Source organism: Lepidochelys kempii, chromosome 1 (genome assembly GCF_965140265.1).
Source record: "Lepidochelys kempii isolate rLepKem1 chromosome 1, rLepKem1.hap2, whole genome shotgun sequence".
Classification (NCBI taxonomy): Eukaryota; Metazoa; Chordata; order Testudines; family Cheloniidae; genus Lepidochelys; species Lepidochelys kempii.
Window position 1 is genome coordinate 15,057,502 of NC_133256.1, and position 24,075 is coordinate 15,081,576.

At 43.9% G+C, this 24,075-nt stretch overlaps 1 protein-coding gene across 1 annotated transcript in view; it reads right to left on the reverse strand.

Annotated features, from left to right (window-relative positions):
• The window catches only part of GDPD4 (glycerophosphodiester phosphodiesterase domain containing 4), a 54,415-nt gene extending 51,632 nt beyond the window's left edge, over positions 1-2,783 (reverse strand). Inside the window, exons 1-2 of the mRNA XM_073316638.1 lie at positions 2,746-2,783; positions 304-364 (exon numbers count right to left, since the gene is read on the reverse strand). The gene's annotated coding sequence lies outside the window, so the exon portion shown is untranslated. The remainder of the gene's footprint in view (positions 1-303; positions 365-2,745) is intronic.
• Positions 2,784-24,075: the final 21,292 nt, after the last annotated feature.

A 24,075-nucleotide genomic window follows, 5' to 3' on the forward strand; every position in this document is an offset into this window, starting at 1 on the left:
GAGATGATCTAGTAATTAGGTTTTAAACACAACTTTCAAAATAAATTATCACTAATGTGTGAGCTCACTTGGAACAGACAGTGCAAGTGGCACAACAGTGTGAACTAGTGAAAAAGTAATTCACCTGAGAAGAAAGTAGTGAGATTATGGTGCAAGGAGTAGGGAAAAACCTCCCATGGGAGAAAACAGAAGCACCGTTTTTTAAAAAAAAAACCCTCTTATGAGCACTGGGTTAGTTGGCAAAAGCGATTTTTGTTATATTGCAGAGCTTGGGAAGCGATAGTGTCACTTGATACATATTACCTGTTTGGAGCTGAAATCAGGAATGTCTCCTGCAAGTCGCACAGGGCTCCGCCTTCTTTACCTAATTTATAAAATACAATAATAGTTAAAAATAGAAATGTGCAGTTTACACTTTCCATCCTTATGCATGTTTCCACACAATGAATTGCTTGTGAATGAACTACAGAGCAAGAGTTTATATTTTTATTTGAAGTGATTTGATAAATCATTTGAAACAATGGATACATTCAGAAAATCTCCTGAGCCATTCACAGACATTTTGCCAACAGAAGAGGTGACATTGGTCAAATTAGTTACAAACTCTATCTAACATGTTCTGTGTTAAATTCTCTCCTCTGCAGTGATGCAAATGAGAGTAAATTATGGCTGTGTTTCATGCAGATCTATATATGAAAAAGATTAACACATCACTATAGCATTGCCAACACCAAGTGTTCCAAAATCATGAGTCAAACCTCATAATACCATGAAATCGCTTAAAAAATAATAAGTGCTGGATTTTTTTTAATCTCAGTTTTTAAGACATTACATTACTCAGGTCATATTTTCAAAGCTTTTCTCTGCAAACGTAAGGGCTAGAAACTTCACTTTTTCTTTAATAAATCTGAGATTCTAAGTCAATCACTTGCCTCCAAGGCTTACAGCTTTAAGACAGACACCAAATATCACAATAAAATTGCAGAACTCAATGTCATTATTTATATAACATCAGAAACGTGCTGTATGGATTACAAACAGGTCTGACCGTTACCTCTGTCCAGGAGAGTTACAGCAGATCTAATGCTCCTATTCTATTTGCATAGCTTACGTATTTTGCATCTTTCCATTAATGGGTCAGCTCCTGTTCTTGGATATTTTGGGATCAGGTTATTCCTCAGTTTTTTATTCAGTCCTTACTTGGGGTTTGATCCTACACCACTGAGGGCAACAGAAGCTTTGCCATTGGTGTCAATGTGAGCAGGATCCAGCAGTTAGACAAAAATGGGAATTTGCCAAATAGGAACCTCAGGATTTGGGCCATTTTTACTTCATACATTCCCAGAGCAGTCTTAGAGCTCCCAAATCTACAACTATAGGTATCCCATAGGGCAGAACATACACTCCATGTGCATCCAATGCCAGTGACTTTGGAAGTTTAACATGTACCAGGAATGCAGAATCAGGCCCTTACTATGTATCGAGGTGCTTATCTGGTTCCATCACCACAGTATCTGAGCATCTCACAAACATGAATGAATTTACTCTTCCAATGCCCTTGGGGGTAAGGAAAGAATTAGTCTGGGCCCCAGTTCAGCAAAAGCACTAAGCAGACACTTAACTTAAAAATGCCCTGATGAACTGGAATCTTAGTTTTTCTTTATAAATTGTTTCCACAAACCCACCCACAACCCGCTAATAATTTTTTGGCAAAATTAAAATTTTACTCCCTCGAGTGGCCTGGGGTGAGCAGAAGTGAACGGAACACACAAGAGGCACTTTCACAGTCTGAGTCTTAGCTCCGCATTTTGTAACTTGTGTATAAAAGGCAACATTTCATTCACCATTTCACATCCACCTCACGTCACATTGCCAGCCCCTATTGCCCCTAGGTTTCAACCTTACTGCTCTCTGGGTTTCTTCTTCCCATGTAAAAGTCTGTATTTCAGACCATTTGTCCCCGGATCTCTCAGCTTCATTTTTCCAGGCTGAATGTGTTTTTCTTTGCCTGGTATTGAAACCAGCTTGTTATTAACACTCTCCCTGGTCTCTCTAATCTTTTCAAACTGAACTGCCCCCCAGCCCTTGTCTCTGTCTGCCCTGTCCCTTCTCTTTCTCAACTCAGAGACCTGCTTTCCTGCTTCTCACTTCCCAGTGCCTGTCGCCCAACGGACACAGAACTTTCCAGCCTTAGTTCCAGGAAGGCCCTTACTGGAATGTCATCAAGCATTAGATCAGCTTATCTTAAAGGGCCAGCAAATTCTAAAGGGGCAATAAACCCAGTAGCTAATATCAGCTGCTGTAAATTGGCATAGCTCGACTGAAGTCAATGAACATATGCCAACTTGCACCAGATTGACCACTAAGAGTCAAGTGACCCACATAAATCCCTGCAGATTTTTGGTGTTACCGATTAAATGAAGTTGTGCAGCCTTTGTGAATGGAATTTGTTGCGCCTCTCAGACTGATCAAATTAGACATTGGTTAGACTGGTGACCACCCGCAACTATTGTGATCTACAAGACTATAAGTTATGCAAACCTATTTGTATTTATTGTTACCTGTCCCCCACCCCTGTTCGTTTAGTCACCTGTTACAATCCTAGAATTAGTTTTATCAGACAGATTTCATTTGGTTTGATTACAACGGGGCCATCATCGGCCCTACTAACAGCAGAGAAAGGACTCCATTGTCCTAACTCCTAATCGCCTAACATAAAGGTGATTCAAAACTGAGGCTACTCACGACATAGGATCTGTCTATGTCTGGACCAGGACCAGCAGTCATGGATTATCCAATGGCGACTCTACAAACTCATCTCCTGTTTTTCAGTTTTCTGTAGAAAGAGTTATAGGGCAGAGTTAAGGTTATTTAGGCGTTCTTGAATCTTTTAAGTGTCACCTTAATGTGGAATTTCCAGCATTTCTAACATTTCTGTTTTTCTGAGAAAATGACAGATGTTCCCTCAGAGGTTTTTAATAGAACACAAATCTTAACTCCATGCAGGTTATGTTTTGCCTAGGAATTTCCTTAGCATTTTGAATAGGTTTGAGATGAACGTCCTTGATATTAGGATAACCGTTGTGGCCCAGATCTTCAAACATGCTCAGTGCCAAACAACAACCACTGGCATGTAAATTAAGTGGCTAGATTTTTAAATGGTACCTAAATTAATATTTCATTTAGATGGCTAAATCGGAACTGAGCTCTTTAGAAAAATCCAGCCCTAGTCATGTATTGGACATCTGTGTGGTGCTAACAAAATATTGAGTCAATCAATAGAGGGCAGTAGGAATAAAGCAGCGGGTACCCTGTTTGCCTCTTTCCAGGGATTGGAGTACCTTTGTAAAGTCTGGAGGGGGTAAGGGAAGGCCTTTTGAAAAGTATTGGGGAGTAGCCCTTTAGAGTCCAGATCCCAGCTCAGCCAATCTGCTCTACATGCTTCTTTATTCTGCAGTTGTGTGGGCCACAACGTGACTAAAAACTGAGCTTTTGGAGCCAGGAGAACGAAGAGTAGAGTGATTTAAAATAAAACTGAACAGCAGCAGCCAAGAGGAGAAGAATGAACTTTTGACAAGCTTTAAACAAAATAGGAAGAAACCATTTTCCTCTAGGTAGGAGCAGTAGAGATACCATGATGGAAGAGGTGTTGTATTAATTGAGACGCACTCTATCGTCTAACAGTGTTAACATAACCCAGTCACTGTCCAACATTAACCAGTGTTACGCAAGGTTTGGGGTTGGATATGCGGAGAAGGCAGCCTTCTTAGTATCACAGCAAACACACCCTTCAGCATCCTTTTAACCTTTTATTAAAGATAAAGAAAAGAAGGAAAAAATAGTTAAAACATTTGGAATGTGAAGTATGGAATAAGGCTCCCATTTTAACACCATCCCTTCTTCCCTCTCCCTTTAGCTGGAGAAAGTTTATAGGAGGAAAAACCTCCTTGTTTGACAGTCTCAGATGGTATCAACATGGCAATAACTGTCCTTTTGAGGCAAAGAGAAGTTGGTTGAGATGAGCTGGAGCTGCTGTCGTTGCTGCTGTTAACTCTGATCCCATATCATCTCAGTTGGTGATTGGGATTCTGCTGGAGCTGGTAGGGATGCCAATATCACCTGGGTCTCTCTGGCTCAGTCTGGTCAGGATAGCCCTCGGGATTAGGAGAAAGAAGGGCTGGGATCCCAGGAGAGGGTGGGGGTGGCAGCCATGATGGTGAAGCTTGCTCTAGTAGGTGCAATCTGTTCTTCTCATACTTTTAGGACCCACAAAGGAAGTGGTGGGTGCCAAACCCCTTCCTTTATTTATTTTCACTCATTTCCAAACCCACAATTTCTTGTTTACCAGGCATGATCTTAACACAGTCCTTGACTTGTATCAGTAGCCTATTTGTTTGGACGAGTTCAGTCTATCTCCCTTTCGTACCTTTTCCCATTGACATTTGTTATTACAGGTTATTGTGACAGCTCATGAACTTTCATGTATTTTCTACCATTGAGTTCCCAGTTAGGATAAACTTGTAGACCCATTTATCACAACAGAAGTCATTCTTCTTTCTAGCCCTAAAGCCTGCCTCTGACCATGGCTGCATACCAATTACCTCAGAGAAATTGGAGGGAAAAGTCTCAACTTCATCTGTTAGGCATGTAAGACTACAGAATATTATTACGCTGGGGCAAGGGAATCCTCCACAATTCCTCACCAGCCATCTATTTACTCTAGGGCCTGGGTTACACTGCTGGGGGTGGGTTCGGACTAAGATACGCCACTTCAGCTACTCTATTCGCGTAGCTGAAGTCGAAGTATCTTAGTTCGACTTACCTGGCCATCCTCATGGCGGCGAGTCGACCGCGGCAGCTCCCCCGTCAACTCCGCTTACTCCTCCTGCCAAGGTGGAGTACAGGCGTTGATTTGGGGATTGATTTATCGCGTCTAGACGAAATGCGATAAATTGATCCCCGATTGATCGATCACTACCCGCCGATCCGGCAGGTAGTGAAGACGTACCCTAGGCCAGTGTTTCTCAACAACTGGTTTGTGGACCGGTGCTGGTCCTGAGATCTCCCTGACACAGTTTAGGAAGGCAGCAAGCCGGGCCCTGGTATCAAAAAGGTTGAGAAATACTGCTCTAGGCCCTTGACTCAACAAAGCCCTTAAGCCAGGGGTAGTCAATAGGTGGACCGGGGGCCAAATCCAGACTGCCAGATGCTTTTGAACGGACCCTGAAATCTTTTTATTTACTTTTTATCATCATTGTTGTTTTTTATTATTATTTTCTCTGGAGTCTGGACCTTGATTAGACCTTGCCCAAGAAATTTGGACCTTGACCAAAAAAATAAAAAAATTGACTACCCCTGCCTTAAGCACATGCTTAAAGTTAACCACCTGAATAGTCCCAGTTGAAGTCACTGGGACTATGCGTGTGCCTAAAGTGAAGCATATGCTTAAGTGTTTTCCTGAATCAGGATCAAAAAGAGTTATCATTTGAAAAATGAGGCAAATAAATAAAAGCACAAACTGGGGTGATTAACATAGGCACCTAAACTGAAATATTCTCACCGCTGACTTCAGGGGGAGCAAAGTTCAGACACCACTGAGAGCTTATGGAAATCCCCCGGGGGGGGCCTGATTTTCAGAAGTGCTGAGCATGTGCAATGTACACCAAAATCAACACTAGCTGCAGGCATCCAGTACTCTGGGGCCTTCCATAGCTAGGAATTGAGACCTCTAATGTTAGGAGAATATTGGCTAAAGTAAAATGGTGCCCTGGACGATGTTAAGAAAGGAGAACATTACCTGCCCCACCCCACCTTCACCCCTTCAATGGCACCTGCTATTTGCTCTTCCTGTATTACCTTACAGGTATGAGAGAGTTGTACGCCGCACCTTTAGACAAGCGCTGCTGTAGGGTTCGCCCATATTAGGGCACTGCAGTTCCATGGCGCTGCTACCAGTTTGCGGGATCAATCCCTCTCCTGCACTTTGCAGATACGAGGGCATGGATGAGGGGGAAGTTTCTCTCTCACAACAGAATATAGAGGTCAGCACGTCTCCCTTTCAAGACCTTATTCTTTGACTAATAACAGAACAGCCACCACTGGTCAAAATAAAAATGAAAGTGAGCAAAATGCCCTGCAATCCACAGTGCTGGCATCACATCAACCTCTAGCCCACTGCACGGGTGCCACAGGACAGTGAGGACTGAAGCCAGAATGGCTCCTCCATGACATACCTAAAGAACTGAAGTCCATTCCCCCACAACTTCCTCCCCTCCTCCACTCACAGACCCAACTGGAGAGTTTCTTTCAGTACCGAACTCCAAAGCATCCCCCGCAATCCTGAGGGCAGCTTTGTCCATTAAAGTGATCACCCTTTTTGTTCTAACAGCATTTCTTCATTATCTAAGTTGTTATCACAGATGGTTACATTTATTCTAATAGATTTTAATAGAGAGAATATCATACAGTGTCTCACAAAGCAATCTGAAGAATGAATCCAGTGCGGAGATGAATGCAGGCTGCTGTGAAAGTACTTTAACTGCAGTCATGGCCAGATCTTGCAGCGTCTAGTCTACACACAAGCAAAATCCTCCCATTACAGCTTTCTCCAGAACCCTGCATGAAGCATCAGCTGCAAATACCTGGGCCAGCACTAGTAGCATGGAGGCTTCCATTCTTTATTATATTGATATTGCCCTTTGAGGTATGTCTACACTGCAAGCGGAAGGTGTGGTTAGCACGCCTATTCAGACACGAACTGGCTTGATCAAAGCTAGTTGGAGTAACAATAGCAGTGAAGCCAGGGCACCAGCTGGTCTCCTGAGTCTGTACCTAGGTCCCAACAGGGCAGAGCTTTACATTGGGGCTTTATTGTTACTCAAGCTGGCTTTGAGCTAGCTGGGGTATGTCCACATATGCTGCGATCACACCGCCTGGTTGTAGTCCAGACAGACCCTTAGATTATAAACCCTGCAGAACTAGGACTATCGACCACTCTGTGCTTGTACAGTGTGCACAGAGGGACCTTGTTCTCAGCTGGCTCCTCGGCCCTACCATAATACAAATAAACAATAATAATATTATGCTGAGAGGTTTCAGAGGAGCAGCCGTCTTAGTCTGTATTCGCAAAAAGGAAAGGAAGACTTGTGGCACCTTAGAGACTAACCAATTTATTTGAGCATGAGCTTTCGTGAGCTACAGCTCACTTCATCGGATGCATACTGTGGAAAGTGTAGAAGATCTTATTATATACACACAAAGCATGAAAAAATACCTACTCCCACCCCACTCTCCTGCTGGTAATAGCTTATCTAAAGTGATCACTCTCCTTACATTGTGTATGATAATCAAGGTGGGCCATTTCCAGCACAAATCCAGGATTTAACAAGAACGTCTGAGGGGAGGGGGTAGGAAAAAACAAGGGGAAATAGGCTACCTTGCATAATGACTAAGCCACTCCGGTAGCCTATTTCCCCTAGTTTTTTTCTCCCCCCCGACATTCTTGTTAAACCCTGGATTTGTGCTGGAAATGGCCCACCTTGATTATCATACACATTGTAAGGAGAGTGATCACTTTAGATAAGCTATTACCAGCAGGAGAGTGGGTGGGAGTAGGTATTTTTTCATGCTTTGTGTGTATATAATAAGATCTTCTACACTTTCCACAGTATGCATCCGATGAAGTGAGCTGCAGCTCACGAAAGCTTATGCTCAAATAAATTGGTTAGTCTCTAAGGTGCCACAAGTACTCCTTTTCATTATGCTGAGAGGTGCTAATGGCTGACATCTGCAGAGTCTTGCACCCAAAGACAACCATAGACCTTGTTAAAGCCAATGTGTGAGCCAAGCACACTCTTTCTGTCTCAAAAGAAGGTGTGATCAAGTCCCTTTATGTAGTAAAAACAGCTGAAGCTGCCCAAGGCACTAGGCTGTTTGCAGGACAGAGGTAAGCCACATAGGACTAAGGGATTTCCCTAGCAGCAAATTCAGGAACTAGGATATTGGCTGTAGCCTGTGTGTGTTGGAGGCAGAAAGCCAGGAGAAGTAGTTGTGGACATGACCCTGAGAGGAAGCACAAAGATGAAGCTTCTTGGGCAGAGGGCTCTCTAGAATGGCCGACCTGGGGATTTCTGAGCAAGGTAATTGCCTCCGCTTGTTTCTACTGTGTTCAGGGAAATAGGGTTGTGTGTACGTTTCTGTAAATAAGCAAGATTACACCAAGAATATACCTGACTCAAAGCATCAATTTCTCATTTCTAAGCAGAAACAACCCTGCAAGGCCCAGAACATTGGCTGACCACCAAAAAGGGTAACATTACACAGCCCCACGGGCGTATGCAGCACTGTACAGTGGGTGAACCACAGGGACCAGTCAATGGGTCCCTAACTCAGTGTTCGAAGTCACATGTTAAAAACAAGCAGAAAGCAGAGCATGCACACTGTGGGGTTTGGGCACCAGAGCTGGAATACCTCATGGCAGAGGTGGGCTTCTAGATGTCTGTTTCTGCGGAAAAGGACCTAGGGGTGACAGTGGACGAGAAGCTGTATATGAGTTGTTGCCAAGAAGGCCAATGGCATTTTGGGATGTATAAGTAGGGGCATAGCGAGCAGATCGAGGGACGTGATCGTTCCCCTCTATTCGACATTGGTGAGGCCTCATCTGGAGTACTGTGTCCAGTTTTGGGCCCCACACTACAAGAAGGATGTGGATAAATTGGAGAGAGTCCAGCAAAGGTTAACAAAAATGATTAGGGGTCTGGAACACATGACTTATGAGGAGAGGCTGAGGGAGCTGGGATTGTTTAGCCTGCAGAAGAGAAGAATGAGGGGGGATTTGATAGCTGCTTTCAACTACCTGAAAGGGGGTTCCAAAGAGGATGGCTCTAGACTGTTCTCAATGGTAGCAGATGACAGAACGAGGAGTAATGGTCTCAAGTTGCAGTGGGGGAGGTTTAGATTGGATATTAGGGAAAATCTTTTTCACTAAGAGGGTGGTGAAACACTGGAATGCGTTACCGAGGGAGGTGGTAGAATCTCCTTCCTTAGAGGTTTTTAAGGTCAGGCTTGACAAAGCCCTGGCTGGGATTATTTAACTGGGAATTGGTCCTGCTTCGAGCAGGGGGTTGGACTAGATGACCTTCTGGGGTCCCTTCCAACCCTGATATTCTATGATTCTATGAAAGGGAGGGAGCTTAGCATGTACAATACTGGACACTCAAGCTTGAAAATGCAAGCAGAGAAACAAAGGGGTAAGAGGTAAAGGGGGCTAGAAAAATAAGCATGGGCCCAGTTCTGCAAAGTGTCTCCTAAGGAGAGTCCAGCTCCCTCCACAGTTGCAGTATCTGCTCCTATGAAAGAGAGGAGCAAATTCCAGGGCAGCCTGAAAGGCTCCTTTAGGCTTAAGAATGTATCAGAACTTATGACAGGTTTCAGAGTAACAGCCGTGTGAGTCTGTATTCGCAAAAAGAAAAGGAGTACTTGTGGCACCTTAGAGACTAACCAATTTATTTGAGCATGAGCTTTCGTGAGCTACAGCTCACTTCATCGGATGCATGCCGTGGAAACTGCAGCAGGCTTTATATACACACAGAGACCATGAAACAATACCTCCCCCCAACCCACTCTCCTGCTGGTAATAGCTTATCTAAAGTGATCATCAAGTTGGGCCATTTCCAGCACAAATCCAGGTTTTCTCACCCTCCGCCCCCCCACACACAAACTCACTCTCCTGCTGGTAATAGCCCATCCAAAGTGACAACTCTCTTCACAATGTGTATGATAAACAAGGTGGGCCATTTCCTGCACAAATCCAGGTTCTCTCACCCCCTCACCCCACTCCAAAAACCACACACACAAACTCACTCTCCTGCTGGTAATAGCTCATCCAAAGTGACCACTCTCCCTACAATGTGCACGGTATGCATCCGATGAAGTAAGCTGTAGCTCACGAAAGCTCATGCTCAAATAAATTGGTTAGTCTCTAAGGTGCCACAAGTACTCCTTTTCTTTTTTCAGAACTTATGAATCCTCAACAGGATCTTCTCCAAACCTTTCATTTTCACCGTGGCCTCCCTGGCAAAGCCTTTGGCTCCATTTCCCTCCCCTTCGCCTCCTAAGTTCAGACCCATCCTTCCACCACACTCCCATGAACCCCATGATTATATCTCCTACTGACATTCCCTTCTTATGCAGGCTCCCTACAATGCTGTATCACCTATTTCATCAGGCTTCTGCAAGCTCCCTCTTATGCCTTTGCCCTGAGCAAAGTTCGCCATAACCCTCCTTCCCCATAGCTTCACCCTTGCAAACTCCCAACATCTCCCACCACCTCCCCACACACATCTTTGCTTTGGCTCGGAAGCTGCAAAAGCTTCCTTCCTGGGCCATGACTACACAAGAAGCCTCCCAGGTTTCCAGAGCATTTGAATTCAGAAGCATCTGAGCCTAGCGGAGAAGCGATCAGGGCTCCTGGACCTGTACATTTATACGGGTGGCCCATGGCATAGCACGGCAAATAAAGGGCCTAAACTAAAGAAAGTGTGAACTAGGATTCAGAGCAGTTCAGCCATCACTAGGGAATAGAGGGAGGCCCAAATCATAAAACTTGGGTCCAGATTCATATCTGAGTCGGAACGTTCCTAAAGTTTATTTGGGGTGGGGGGGAAAAGGGGAATTGCTGTTCAGACCTATCTCTACTAGCAAAGAGTACATCAAAACTGGGAGAGAATGGTCCACATGGGAGACAGCACAATCTGAAACTCATTCACAACATGAGGCAAAGTGACCAAGAGGGGAGCAAAGTTTAGGAATGTTCAGTAAATCGAGGAGTGAAAGAGGCAACACACACCTCTCGAGTCCAATCTTCTTCCTAGCACAGAAGGACTTTGTTTGCTCACAGGTGAGCATAAGAACGGCTATACTGGGTCAGACCTATCCTATCTTCCAACAGTGGCCAATGCCAGGTGCCCCAGAGGGAATGAACAGAAGAGGTAAACATCAAGTGTGCCATCCCTTGTCACCCATTCCCAGGTGAGCTTCTCTTTAATTACAGGCCTTTTAACAGGAGTTTGAGTGAGATGATAAAAAGCAAGACAAATAGTCCTGATGAGGGAAACGAAAGACATCCATTAAGCCACACAGGCCAAAGGTAGACTTTGCTATGAACGGGACCCATTTGAATGTTTACAAGAAAAACCTGCCTCCTTTTTTAATACAGTATGTGCTTTAGGGCCCATCAAGCTTTGTGCGGTCAAAGGGGTATAAATGAGGGCAGAATTCAGTTATTGGGTTATTGCTGACAGCTTTATTACCAGGACTTCCAACCCCACACAGCCCCCACACACATATGCTACAACATTTGGCAGGTAAGTAGACATTACTAACGTGGCCATAGTGTTGGATGTTCGACAATAACAGATAGGAGTCAGAGCTGCGAGTGCTCTCAGCACTTCCGAAAAATCAGGCCACTTATTTGGCTGGATCTGCGATGCCTAACTTTAGATGCCCAGGTTTAAAAATCTTGGCCTAAGCACCTGGCCCAAGGTGATGCAGGAAGCCTGACACAGAGATAGGAAGAGAACCCAGAACTGCCTGCTCTGACTGAACGACCAACCTGCCTCGTTTCCAAGAGGGCTTTGAGGAAAGTGGTACTGATACATGGCTATGGGCCTCACTATAAGAAAATGGATGGAGATGGACAGATTAACTAATTATTATTATTATACAGAGACATTATTAAGGGCACAAGAGCAAACTACCCCACTGCCTGGAAAGATAGGAAGTCTGGCAAGAGACCACCCTGGCTTAACCAGGAGATCTTCAGTGATCTAAAAAACAAAAAACAGTCCTACAAAAAGTAGAAACTAAGTCAAATTACAAAGGATGGATATAAAAAAATAACGCGAGTATGTAGGGATAAAATAAGAAAGGCCAAGGCACAAAACAAGATCAAACTAGCTAGAGACATAAAGGGTAATAAGAAAACATTCTACAAATACATTAGAAGCAAGAGGAAGGCCAAGGACAGGGTAGGCCCATTACTCAATGATGGGGTAGGAAATAACAGAAAATGTGGAAATGACAGGGGTTCTTTTAATGACTTTTGTTTCGGTTTTCACCAAGAAGTTGGTGGTGATTGGATGTCTAACATAGTGAATGCCAGTGAAAATGAGGTAGGATCAGAGGCTAAAATAGGGAAAGAACAAGTTAAAAATTATTTAGAAAAGTTAGATGTCTTCAAGTTACCAGGGCCTGATGAAATGCATCCTAGAACACACAAGGAGCTGACTGAGGAGATATCTGAGCCATTAGCTATTATCTTTGAAAAGTCATGGAAGACGGGAGAGATTCCAGAAGTCTGGGAAAGGGCAAACATAGTGCCCATCTATAAAAAGGGAAATAAGGACAACCCCGGGGAATTACAGACCAATCAGCTTAACTTCTGTACCTGGAAAGATAATGGAGCAAATAATTAAGCAATCAATTTGCAAACATCTAGAAGATAATAAGGTGATAAGTAACAGCTAAGCATGGATTTGTCAAGAACAAATCATGTCAAACCAACCTGATAGCTTTCTTTGACAGGGTAACAAACCTTGTGGATGGGGGGAAGCGGTAGACAGGTATATCTTGACTTTAGTAAAGCTTTTGATATGGTCTCACATGACCTTCTCATAAACAAACTAGGGAAATGCAACGTAGATGGAGCTATTATAGGGTGAGTGCAACACTGGTTGGAAAACCGTTCCCAGAGAGTAGTTATCAGTAGTTCACAGTCAAGCTGGAAGGGCACAATGAGTGGGGCCTTGCAGGGATCAGTTCTGGGTCTGGTTCTGTTCAATATCTTCATCAATGATTTAGATAATGGCATAGAAAGTACACTTACAAAGTTTGTGGACTATACCAAGCTGGGAGGGGTTGCAAGTGCTATGGAGGATAGGATTAAAATTCAAAATCATCTGGACAAACTGGAGAAATGGTCTGAAGTAAATAGGATGAAATTCAATAAGAACAAATGCAAAGTCCTCCAATTAGGAAGGAACAATGAGTTGTACACATACAAAATGGGAAATGACTGCCCAGGAAGGAGTACTGCAGAAAGGGATCTGGGGGTCATAGTGAACCACAAGCTAAATATGAGTCAACAGTGTAACAAAAAAGCAACATCCTTCTGGGATGTATTAGCAGGAGTGCTGTAAGCAAGACACAAGAAGTAATTCTTCAGCTCTATTCCGCGCTGATTAGGCCTCAGCTGGAATGTTGTGTCCAGTTCTGGGTGCCACATTTCAGGAACGATGTGGACAAATTGGAGAAAGTCCAGAGAAGAGCAACAGAAATGATTAAAGTTCTAGAAAAGATGACCTATAAGGGAAGATTGAAAAAATTGGGTTTGTTTAGTCTGGAGAAGAGAAGATTGAGAGGGGACATGATACCAGTTTTCAAGTACATAAAAGGTTGTTACAAGGACATCTAACATAGAGGAGGGAGAAGAATTGTTTTTCTTAACCTCTGAGAATAGGACAAACAGCAATGGACTTAAATTGCAGCAAGGGAGGTTTAGGTTGGACATTAGGAAAAACTTTCTAACTGCCAGGGTTAAACACAGGAATGAATTGCTTAGGGAGGTTGTGGAATCTCCATCACTGGAGTTTTTAAGAGCATGTTAGACAAACACCTGCCAGGAATTGTCTAGATAACATTTAGTCCTGCCATGAGTGCAGGGGACTGGATTAGGTGACCTCTTGAGTTCCCTTCCAGTCCTATGATTCTATGTGTGGAAGGAAATAAGGTAAAGCACACAATGGCACTGCACATAAAGGAGAATCAATTTTAAAAGACTTTAAAATCTTTCTAATTGTAATCCTTCTGCCCGGTGAAGTCAGCAGCAACTAGGGCCAGGTTTAATGTCTAGGGGTTCCTCTTAACAATACAAAACAGAAACAGCTTGAGCCCCAACCCAGTGATCTGGGAAAACATAACACCACTCTCGGCACCTCAGAGGTAACACTTCCCCCTTGCAAGCACTGAGTCTGTGTATAACAAAAGAGCACTTTTATTACAACAGAAAGGGAACCCAGCATTAATCTGGGAAAACACCACAACCAAATTCAAAGCATGCGACCATAAGGAAACCCGTGTGTTTGGGCAGTATCCTTTGCCTCAGTTTCCCACATGGTGGTGGGAAAGCCTGATGAATGAACATCCCTTTAACACATCACTCCCCACTCCCTTCTCTGCACCCCTCACAGCTGGCTGTCCTTGGTTAGCAAAAACCCAACATTCAGAGCTGTGTTCATGGGATTCACCTCCCGCTCCCCTCTCCCGGGGGTGTGTGTGTGTTAAGCAATGCCTCTACTGCTACCATTTCTGCAACTGGCTCAAAGCTTCCACTGGCCACTGCAACATCACTTGCTGAGGCTCCACCACTTAACCTAACTTCCAGAGATTTCAGCAAGTTGCAGGGAACCTCATGGCTACTGCAGTTTCTGTGCTGCATTTCACTGTTTCCATACACAGGCTAAAGCTTAGCCTCTAGACTTGCCCAACAATGAAGACAGCTCTAGGGATCACCAACTGGAAACAAGGACTCTGAATTAAGTCTAATCTTCTCTATCATTGCACACTAGAAAAAGACAGGTCTAATGGTATCTAGAATTCCTTAGGCATACTCTACAGCCTTGGGAAAGTACACCAACCCCCACCTACTCTCACCTTCAGTAGGATTTGGCATCCCTACCCCCCCTGCTTAGTAAGTGAGGTTCAGTTTAGGGTTAGTTTTGCGGATGATACTAAACTGGGAGGAGTGGTAGATATGCTGGAGGGCAGGGATAGGATACAGAGGGACCTAGACAAATTGGAGGATTGGGCCAAAAGAAATCTGATGAGGTTCAATAAGGATAAGTGCAGGGTCCTGCACTTAGGACGGAAGAACCCAATGCACAGCTACAGACGACTAGGGACCGAATGGCTAGGCAGCAGTTCTGCGGAAAAGGACCTAGGGGTGACAGTGGACGAGAAGCTGGATATGAGTCAGCAGTGTGCCCTTGTTGCCAAGAAGGCCAATGGCATTTTGGGATGTATAAGTAGGGGTATAGCGAGCAGATCGAGGGACATGATTGTCCCCCTCTATTCGACATTGGTGAGGCCTCATCTGGAGTACTGTGTCCAGTTTTGGGCCCCACACTACAAGAAGGATGTGGAGAAACTGGAGAGAGTCCAGTGAAGGGCAACAAAAATGATTAGGGGTCTGGAACACATGACTTATGAGGAGAGGCTGAGGGAACTGGGATTGTTTAGTCTGCGGAAGAGAAGAATGAGGGGGGATTTGATAGCTGCTTTCAACTACCTGAAAGGGGGTTCCAGAGAGGATGGTTCTAGACTATTCTCAGTGGTGGAAGAGGACAGGACAAGGAGTAATAGTCTCAAGTTGCAATGGGGGAGGTTTAGGTTGGATATTAGGAAAAACTTTTTCACTAGGAGGGTGGTGAAACACTGGAATGCATTGCCTAGGGAGGTGATGGAATCTCCTTCCTTAGAAGTTTTTAAGGTCAGGCTTGACAAAGCCCTGGCTGGGATGATTTAATTGGGGATGGGTCCTGCTTTTGAGCAGGGGGTTGGACTAGATGACCTACTGAGGTCCCTTCCAACCCTGATATTCTATAATTCTATGATTCTATGACCCCCTCAATCAGGGCATGCTAAGCACAGTTCTGCTCCGTTTACTCAGATAATCGGGATAACGACATTTCAATGCTCCGCAATTCAAATACTAGAGTGATTTGTAGCCCAAACCCAACCAGATCTGATCATTTTGGCAAATCAGCTCCAGCATGCTGTATACCTAGGCAGAGTAGGTGTGTCTATGCAAACACAGTCTGCTCCTGAAGTCTTTTTCCCCCAGTGCAACACCAGATGTCATGGGAGAGCTCTTTGAGATCCTCTTTACATAATTAAGCAGAGCCAGACCCCGTGCTTCAGGGAAAGAAGGACATGAAACAGAGTGGGGGAGCTGGACATGAACTGGTTGCAAGCTTTAACAAAACTTGACTACCAAAAAAACAAACAGATGACTTGCCTCTCTGCCACCTTTCTACTTGGGTTTGTATTTACATGTTCTGGGCCTTCCACACAAATGCACACACAGCAAATAGCCATGGGACAGAGACTTTGCAGCCTCCGTTTTTGCATCTGAAAGGGAGGGAAAGAAGTGTCTGACAGTCTGTCTTCACTGCAGACTTAATCCAGGCTCTTACCCAGGTGTTGTCCCTAACCTGCCTATCATCCAGACACAAAAGTCTCTGACCTGAGTTTGGTGCTGTAAGTCTAGGCTAGCTGGTGGTGTGAGCTGGAGGCCAGGTTCTGCTTTTAATTCAGGCTGCAACAGGGGTGCTAGAACAATTTTTATAGTGGGGGTGCTGACGATGGAAAACATGGAAACCGTGTATTGGTGTCTGTTATTATTACTTCAAGCCAGGGGTACAGCAGCACCCTGAGTCCCAGCATCACTGGCCTGTGGCCACTTTGCAGTGTGGATGCAGGCTACTTAACACCGGTGCCAATAGTCCTCCATTGCCTCTCACAATTCCCCTGGGGCTATCTGTTCCTGTCCTTACCTATTCCCTTCTTCTGCACTGGAAGTCACTTACCATTGTATACCTACCCGTTCTGCCTTTGAATCCCACATCCAGCTACACACACAGCCCTTGAGCAGAAATGCCACCTGGTAAGTCACCCTCCCAGAGTGCTGTCTGCTGGCCCGCATCAAGGTTCTGGTAGATCTCTGGCGTGAGCCATTGCCACAGCAAGATATACCACTGCCTTCTCAGGGTGACGAGCCGCGGCCAAAACACCTGCCACCACATCACGTGCCCTCTATTTACTGAAATAAGAGCAGCATAATGCCAACACCCAGAACCGGCCATTGTCCTGCGCGGGATCCATACCGTGCCACTGATTGGAACAGAGGTCTCACTTCTCGACTGCCCAGCTAGGCACACCTTACGAGGTCCTGATCTTCAAAGGGTGAAGACTTTAAGATTGGGTGCCTAAAATCACTAGTCACCTTGGAAAATCTTGGCCAGAGATTTAGTGTTCAGATCTGGGACTGGGTTCTGCCTGTTGTTGAGACAAAGACATGCCCAAGGTTTAAAGATGTGAAGAGTGGACAATTTTGATTCACGCCCCACATCTAGTTTTGACACAAAACCAGATGAAATTCTGTGATATGGACTTCCCCTCTTAGAGAAAGGGGCTATGATCCAAATGGAAACTCCTAGCAAAGCCCAGGTATTTCGCAGCAGAAACAGCCAAGTTATACACTGTGTGTCTTGACAGATCCCCAGCTGGAGCCATACCACTTCTAAAGAGTTAAGAAAATAAGAACATAAGAACGGCCATAGTGTGTCAGTATCACAATATCCTCTTGCAATGAGTTCCACTGGTTGACTGTGGGTTGTGTGAAAAAATACTTCCTTTTTTGTTTGTTTTAAACCTGCTGCCTATTTATTTAATTTGATGACCGCTTGTTCTCCTGTTATGAGAAGGAGTAAATAACACTTCCATACCTACTTTCTCTAAACCAGTCATGATTTTGTAGACCTCTATCATATCCCCCCTTAGTCGTCTCTTCTCCAAGCTGAAAAGTCCCAGTTTCATTAATAGCTCCTCACATGGAAGCCATTCCATATCCCTAATCATTTTTCTTTCCCTTTTCTGAACCTTTTCCAATTCCAATATATCTTTTTTGAGATGAGGCGACCACGTCTGCACACAGTATTCAAGATGTGGGCGTACCATGGATTTATATAGAAGCGATATGATATTTTCTGTCTTATTATCTATCCCTTTCTTAATAATTCCCAACATTCTGTTTGTATTTTTGACTGCCAGTGCACATTGAGTGGATGTTTTCAGAAAACTACCCACAATAACTCCAAGATCTCTTTCTTGAATGGTAACAGCTAATTTAGACCCCATCATTCTATATGTATACTTGGGATTATGTTTTCCAATGTGCATTGCTTTGCATTTCTCAACATTGAATTTCATCTGCCATCTTGTTGCCCAGTCACCCAGTTGTGAGAGATCCTTTTGTAGCTCTTCGCAGTCTACTTGGGACTTAACTATCTTGAGTAGTTTTGTATCAGCTGCAAATTTGCCACTGCACTGTTTACCCCTTTTCCAGATCATTTATGAATATGTGGAATAGGACTGGTCCCGTGCAGACCCCTGAGGGGCACACTATTTACCGTTCTCCATTCTGAAAACTGAGTTAGGACAGAATTATGCCTCACTGGGGGAAGAAATGCTTGATGGGGAACCTTTTCCACAATACAGAGCTGGGCAGATTCTGCCACCCTCTGATGTGCAGTGGAAGACTGAGTAGATGGGTAATATTGCTTCTGGCAGAACTTATGTCTCCAGAAACATCCTTTCTGGGTAGGTTGCATGCAGGGCCATTTCCAATCACATTTGCCCCCAGGCCACAGGGGACATTAGGTACAGCTGGCTGCTTTTATTTATTTATTTGGGGAAGAGGAGGCAGCAGAATGTTTCTGACAAAAAATAAAATCTTTCCTTAAACAACATTGGTTTGCAAAAAAAAATCCCATTTTCACCAAAAATCTTCAGGTTTTGACCAAAAACCTCCAAATTGAATGAACACACATTTTCAGCAACCAAAATCCCATCTTTTGTTTGCATGTTTTAACCCACAAATTTTTGGTTTTCTGCTTTTTGATGAAACCAAAAAAGTCAACAAAAATGAAAAATATTACTTTTCATCTGAGGAAAATAAATCTTTTCCTGACTAACTGTAGTATTAAGCATCAAAGATATGAAATTTTTTCAAAGCCATATAAGAGATCTGGACAGTAAAATGAAGTCATAATTGAACCTTAAGAATACACAGTACAAAAGGTGTTTTAGTCTCAGACCATATTCCTGATCTAACTGTTCAAAACTGTGCCAAACCACAAGTAATCCCTCCAAGAAAACCAAACCATCATGATTAACTGTAATTTGGCTCAGAACTGCTCTGCATTCCTGTAAGGCAATTCTCTGAATGGGAACTCATGTTTAGGGCTTATTTGTTCCCTGAATCTTGTTGATGAGAGTGACTCATAGTGTAAGATTGGTTACAGGAGCCTATTTTAATAATAATCATTAGAACTTATAGACCATTTTCTCTTCCAAAGCACTCTGTAGTGGGTAGTAATGAAAGTTCGTTGGTGATAATTAGTGGTCAATGCACTAAGCATTTGAGGCAGATTGTACATAAATGCTTTTAGCTTGTGTGTGGCAACAAGCAAGCACAAATCATCCTGTTTATAAAAGAGTGTCAAGTGGCTAGAATACATTTCCCCCACTGCGTGTTAAGGGCAAAATGACTGTTTTGAATACAGCTGGCTGAATACTAGCTTTAAGACTTTCACAAGCGCTAGGGTTTCCATTTGATTCAATTGCATTCCAGTCCTTTGTGTGCACAAACCGTTGAAACGGGGCTGTGTAACTTTTCTATTCTATTAATAATATAAAAATGGCCCTACTGGATCCATCTAGCCCAGTATCCTGTCTTCCGACAAAAAGAAAAGGAGTACCTGTGGCACCTTAGAGACTAACCAATTTATTTGAGCATAAGCTTTCGTGAGCTACAGCTCACTTCATCGGATGTTGTAGCTCACGAAAGCTTATGCTCAAATAAATTTGTTAGTCTCTAAGATGCCACAAGTACTCCTTTTCTTTTTGCGAATATAGACTAACACGGCTGCTACTCTGAAATCTGTCTTCCGACAGTGGCCAGTGCCAGGTGCCCCAGAGGGAATGAACAGAACAGGTAATCACCAAGTGATCCATCCCCTGTCACTCATTCCCAGCTGGCAAACAGAGTCTAGGGACACCGTTCCTGTCCATCCTGGCTGATAGCCATTGATGGACCTATCCTCCATGAATTTATCTAGTTCTTTTTTGAACCCTGTTATGGTCTTGGCCTCACAACATCCTCTGGCAGGGAGTTCCACAGGTTGATTGTGTGTTGTGTGAAGAAATACTTCCTTTTATTTGTTTTAAATCTGCTGCCTATTAATTTCATTGGGTGACCCCTTAGTTCTTGTGTTATGAGAAGTAGTAAACAACACTTCCTTATCTACTTTCTCTATACCAGTCATGATTTTATAGACCTCAATCATATCTCCCCTTAGCCATCTCTTTTCCAAGCTGAAAATTCCAAGCCTTATTAAACTCTCTTCATACGGAAGCTGTTCCATACCCCTAATAATTTTTGTTGCCCTTTTCTGAACCTTTTCCAATTCCAATATATCTTTTTTGAGATGGGGCGACCATTTATACCTAGCCTTTATTTCCTTTCTTTTAACCAGTATTCTATTCTATACAATTCTTACATCACCCTCATCACGGTAGGCTCTGAGCACCCTCCAATCATGCCTTAAGTGACTAATATCTGTCATGTATGGTCATTCTTTTGCACATCCTCTGGCCAGGGGAAGATTGCCTGTGCAGTGCAATGTTTTTTTTGGTAGGGCTGTGGATTTGGTTTGGTTTATAAATTTACATGCTGCTCTGTGTTTGTTAGAGAAGGCAGGTCACAGACGAGTGCCCGGCACTGGGCGTGGAAAATGGTCAGGTTTGGGTTGGTCCTTAGTTCCTGGGGGAGTTCATTCCACAGTCTCAGTCCAGCCCATAGGAACGCTCGGTCTCTTGCACAGATGAGTTTTGCCCTTACTCTGAAGAGTTTCGTGGGGTCAGTGGAGCAAAGGTGTCAACTGTGGGCTTCATGCTGGAGCTTCAATTCATCTTTTAGATATCCAGAGCCCATACCATTGAGCGCCTTGAAGACAAGGACACAGATCTTTTGAACTTCACTTGATATTTTATGGGAAGTCGGTATAGAGAATGAAGGACAGATTTGATGTGCTCACAGTAGACCATGTTGCTAAGGAGACACACTACAATGTTAGGTATTAGTTGGAGTTTCCCCAACAGCTGATGGCTTCGTGCCCAGGTATATTGTGTTGCTGTAGGCCAGAGGAGGGACCAACCTGTGCATAAAGAGAGACCAGGATGTGATCAAGTCTCCTAGCCAACCAGAATGGTATAAAGCATTACTTGTGGATGTTGCTATGAAAGAGCTTAGCATCAGCAAGGAATCCGGGAACACTCCTAATCTACAGCTTGAACTGACCAACTGTGGGTGTGTACCTTCAACCAAGGAAGACTGCTCCAGGGCGGCAAACTCTTCAGAAGGCATTTCCTCTGTCCACCAGCATTACCTCGATCTTGCTTGATTTCAGCTTCAGTCAGCTGTTTTTCATCCGTGAGTTGATCTCATCCAAACGCCGGGCCATCTTGGTCATATATAAGAACAGTCATAACATACATAAGAATGGCCATACTGGTTCAGCATAAAGGTCCATGTAGCCCAGTATCCTGTCTTCCGACAGTGGCCAATGCCAGATGCCCCAGAGGGAGTGAACAGAACAGGTAATCATCAAGTGATGAAGACATAAGTAGAGGCATGTGTCATCTGCATTGTGTAATCTGATATGGTCAAACATACATCTTCAGGGGTGACACTCCAATACCGACATAGCATGGTTTCTGAAGAGTCCATAGGCTGCCATTTGTTTGTTTGGCATAGCCTTTGCAAATGATGGGACTGGCTTTCAAATGATTCACAAAGCTAAAATTTGCCAAATTTTGCATTTGTCAAATGCCAGTTGACCAGCTCCAGTTTGAGCCATGGGGGAGGACAATCACCTTCTTTGGGAGGGGCTGGCCATGCTGCTCCTTGGGGCATGGGAAACATGAGCATCAGCGTATCTTTCGCCACTTGTAGGAAAGATGTAGCCTCCTATCATCCCTCTGTTATCCATTGTGGCAGAGTTGGTCTTTGTCCCCCTCCAGTAGCTGGCCCATTTAAAGGTTTGTTTGCCACCACCTCCAAACTAATAGACTTGGCTCTTTAGTACAAACTAGCAATTCTTGCTTTTAGATCTAGAGCTTGATCCCCACAGGTGACCTATTCAGGGTAGTCATTACATATGCATTCCTCTGTCAGAGCCCCTGCTCACCAGACACACAAGTAAGTCCAGACAGCTGTTCTAACAGAGACTCTCTTGCACAATCCAATGCTTGCAGCCAAATGATGGCTCCTTGTACCCTCATCCTCCCAGAATGCAGAAGCAGATCCAGCTGTAATATGGTGGCTAGATATGTTAGGAACACAATCCTGAGACTTTCTTACCCAGTTGTTAATACACTGCACACTTCATACTGTGTACTTTAAATTGTGGAATGGCACTTTATACAGCCACAGGAATGATTTGGACAATTTTAGGCTCAGCCATAAAATGAGACAATAATCAAGCAAACGCAAGGCCATCTCCCTTTCTTTTACTGAGGTAAAGTGCTTACTGCCTGATGGGTTTATATAACTAAAGTTACAGCTCACAAATCAAGGCTCATAATTTAGGAGCAAGGCCATGAGACCCAAAGAGAGAAGCTGAATGGTTCTTGTGCATATGTAAGATGATAATTTCTTATGCAATCATTTCTGTGTGAACATAGGTGTTGCCAGATCAGATTAGACCTAGGGTCCATCTGGTCCAGTGTCCGATCACCAACTGTGGCCACCACCAGAGCCTACAGAGGAAAGTGCAAGATACTCCACAGGAGGTAGTTATGGGATAACCTACCACCTCAGGGAAAATTTCCTCCTAACTCCTAATAGTTAGAGGTTGGCTTAATCCCTGAAACATAAAGGTTTATAGCCCTTCCAAAACATGGTTTATTTGTTAATAAAAATCTACTCTTCTAACTTTGGATATTCTTATTATCCAGGTAAATACGTAGTGCCTTTTTGAATCCTGCTAAGCTCTTGGCCTCAGTGATGTCTTGTTTCACTGAGTTCCACAGGCTACTTATACTGTGTGCGAAAAATTATGTTCCTAACCTAAAGATTCCATTAGGTCATTCCTGCAGGAAGAGGCACCTTAACAGGCGATTGGCACTTTCCATTCACTAGCATCCTGGCAACAACAAAGGTGAAGGAAACATGTAGTCAGACTCAGTACCCTTTGGAATGTCAAAAAAGAACTAGATAAATTCATGGAGGATAGATCCATCAATGGCTATTAGCCAGGATCGGCAGGGACAGTATCCCTAGCCTCTGGTCACCTGAAGCTGGGAATGGGCGACAGGGCGTGGATCACTTGATGATTACCCATTCTGTTCATTCTCTCTGGGGCACCTACCATTGGCCACTGTCGGAAGACAGGACACTGGGCTAGATGGACCTTTGGTCTGACCCACTTTGGCCATTCTTATTTTCTTATGGTGCACAAGAGTGAGGGAAATTTTGGCTGAGGACCTCAGAGTAACCCCGAACTCTTACATCAAAGAAATAATTGAGCACATAGGATTTTGACTTCCCAGGTCATCTCCACAGAGCCCCATGCAGTAAGACAACCCTACAGGACCAATTTTAGCTATAGAAGGTTCAGAAGAATTTTTAAACCTATGTCTGTTTAGATAGAGATGTATATGTACATAACAGATTACAAATTCTTCAGGGCAAGAATTGTCTTTCTTTGGTCTGTGTCTGTACAGCGCCTTGCACAATGGAGCTCTGATCCATAACTGGGACTCCAAAATGCAGTGGAAATTCATATAATAATGTCTTTGCAAAATAGTCTGATGCAAAAATGCAACATGGAAACTGAAGCAGGTGACGTTCAGAAAAAAAGCTAGGGGAGGCAAGAAAGGAAGTGAACTGGAAAGAGCAATTACACAGGCGCCGTTTTGGTGCAGCTGAACGGATGTTGTTCTCACAGATCACATGGAAGGGAACATGAGCACTGCACCATAAAAGACACATCTGGGCTTTCCTGGTGTAGGGCTCAGGTTAAGAACCAGGGTCAGTTCAGTCCTATGAACCAGCAATGTTTTGTGTTCATTTGTTAAAGGCACCTGCTTGCAACACACACCTTGTCACGTCACTTTCCAAACTTCCCCTTGTAATGAAACCCTCCAAGACAGCTGCTTTTTCCCAGGACTCTGCCA